The sequence below is a fragment of the Pteropus medius genome, unplaced genomic scaffold, assembly GCF_902729225.1.
Source record: "Pteropus medius unplaced genomic scaffold, Ma_sr-lr_union100, whole genome shotgun sequence".
Taxonomy (NCBI): Eukaryota; Metazoa; Chordata; class Mammalia; order Chiroptera; family Pteropodidae; genus Pteropus; species Pteropus medius.
Genome location: NW_024354875.1, coordinates 21,605,752 through 21,608,378, shown reverse-complemented (window position 1 = coordinate 21,608,378; position 2,627 = coordinate 21,605,752). Strand labels below are relative to the sequence as shown.

The following is a 2,627-nucleotide window of genomic DNA, read 5'->3' as shown; positions in this document are numbered from 1 at the left end:
TGGCAACTTCGAGAAGTGTCTTAGGAATTCCAACTCAACTCATAGAATTTCAAAACTGAGACACCTCGGAACTGCAACTCATCCCTCTCTTTATACCGGAGCAGAAGCTAGGCTCTATAACCTGAAGTTACCTGCCGGAGGTCACACAGCTAATTTGGTGATAGCTGTAATTAACCTTAGCAGTTGCTCTCTGGAGTTTCATTAAACAAAATAGGTTAATAAAAAGGCAGCTTTTGGATATTTTAGATATTGGTAGAGTGGGGCTATGGAAGGACTAAGAAAATTAATTTGATTTCTTCTCTATGAAAATGTCTTCATGATGCCAATGATCAGAAGGATCAATCAGGCAAAGGAATGTTCCCTAAAAATGAAAAGCCACTGTGATGCTTGATTCTGCCAAGATTATATGTGAAGTATATTTGTTTAATTTGAGGAAAAAATTAATTTGATCATCTTGAGGGCATTCACCCATGGGACTAACTTTTAAAAATCTGCATCTCCACAACGTAGCTAAATTAAGAGTGGTTATGTGAATTAGAAACTCAAGCAGCTTCAGAATGTGAACAAGACCATGGACAGACCTGTGAGTATTTAACTTTCAAGGTTACAAGGAAATGGTCACAAAGAGGTCACAGAGATTCAGGCAAAGGATGAGGGAAGGCTCTAAGTCCTCTGAAAAGTTTTCTTCTGAAGAAAATGGACCTACCAACGGAGCATGAAAATGCCAAATTTGAATTCCTTTCTCTACACCCCACGTCCCACTTCGCAAATATAAATCCATATACATTCCTCTCTAGTTAGGTTTCACTCCATGATTATCGCATACTTTAGAAATATGTGCATTTCTATTTTTCTAATGTGTCTTATTTCTGCTTATAAAAGTTATGTTATAGAAAAGTTGGAACACAGAAACGTGTAAAGAAAATAAAATTTAACCATATCCATGATCCAAAGATAATTACTGCACATCCTGGAATAGTTTCTTCTAGTCTTATATCTTTGCGTATATGTGAGCATGAGGGATTCATATGTTTATAAGGGTTATGGAATTAGAACATTAACTGTGTATTTTATTTTTTTTCAACTTACGCCTCATTGTTTGCATTTCCAAAACTATCAGATGACAATTATCCTTTATACAAAACTTTGTGCAATTGATGATTATTTTCACAGCATATATTCCTAAAGAGGATTAAAGTGTCAAAAGGTATAAATATTTCTAAGGCATTTGATACATATTACCTAATTTTCTTCAAGAAATTGTTTTCCAGTTTACCTTCTCTGCAGCAACTAAGTTTCTTTTCTTTTTTTTCTTTCTTCCTTTTTTTTTTTTTACACCTAAAGCACCTGGTATTCCTAGGTGGTCTCCCATCCAAGTAGTAGCCAGGCCCGACCCTGCTTAGCTTCTGAGATCAAGTGAGATGGGGCATGTTCAGGATGGCATGACTGTAGACTAAGTTTCTTTTATAGTCAGTCTTACCAACAGAGAATATGTACAATTGTTGACGAATTGTGTGAAATATTTTATATCAGTTTTGTTTGCATTACCTTTTCTTCAATTTTTAAACTTTTGTTCTAATGTTCATATGTGATTTTTGTTTTTGTGTATTCATGACATCTGCCCAATTTGCTATTAAAGGATGAATTTAGTTGATTCGTAAGTTTTTTAAAATCAATTAAAGACTTTAACCCAAGTGCTTCCACATTGTTTTAATAATCTTTCTTTTCCGCAATGTTTTTGTAGTTCCTCTTTGATCACATGGTTGGCCCACAGCCACACGCTGGTTTTCATGTAACCTGCTGTACCAGGAGTGACTGGATTAACTTTCCCAAGTGGTAAGTAACTGTAGGGCAGTTTGAGGACTCCCCGTGTTGCTCCTACAGTTCCCTGAATATGGTAGATGGTCAATAAAGCCTTGTATGAAATGAACAATTAATGAGTCATTGAAACACCTGGGAAAGTTTAACTGGAAGATAAATAAGGTCTGTCTCAACTAGTTAAATGTTTACTTTTTGAGGAAAATGGTGCCAGGCCTGATAGGATTTTTAGTGACTCAGGTTATGATTTTCTCTTCTACCTCCTATTATTCTGATCCAGTTATTTTGATCTTTGAAACATGCTACTGGTTTTTTTGGGGCCTCTGGATTAGGACTAAATTTCAGATGTCAAAGCCTTTTTAACTCATTCTCCAAGAATAGTTATAATGCAGCTGGGTCAGTATTTCTCATACTTGAGGAATGTATAGACATCTTTAAAAGGAAAAAATAAATTCCCATATACTTTCAGTGATGTCTTTTTAAAATTATAATATCATTTAAATAAACTGCAATTTCTTACAAATACATAGCACAAACGGGTAGTGAGATCATGTTTGCATAGTAGATATCCATACGATCCAAATTAATATGTACCATATTAATTTCTTAACGAAAATATAATTGAACCTAAAGTACAAATTTTGTAGATTTCATAAAGAACTTGGAGATCTCCTATGATTATGTGTCCTAATTCTAGTCTAACAAAATAGAAATAGGAGAATCACTTTACCATAAACCACATCCAACCCTGAACTTTGCTCTTTTCTCAAGCAGTTTGGATGCCTACTTAATCAATGGTCAACTTAAAC

The 2,627-nt window shown here is 34.6% G+C and overlaps 1 pseudogene; it reads right to left on the bottom strand.

Annotated features, from left to right (window-relative positions):
* Positions 1-1,335: 1,335 nt before the first annotated feature.
* On the bottom strand, positions 1,336-1,454 carry LOC120597461 (uncharacterized; annotated as a pseudogene).
* Positions 1,455-2,627: the final 1,173 nt, after the last annotated feature.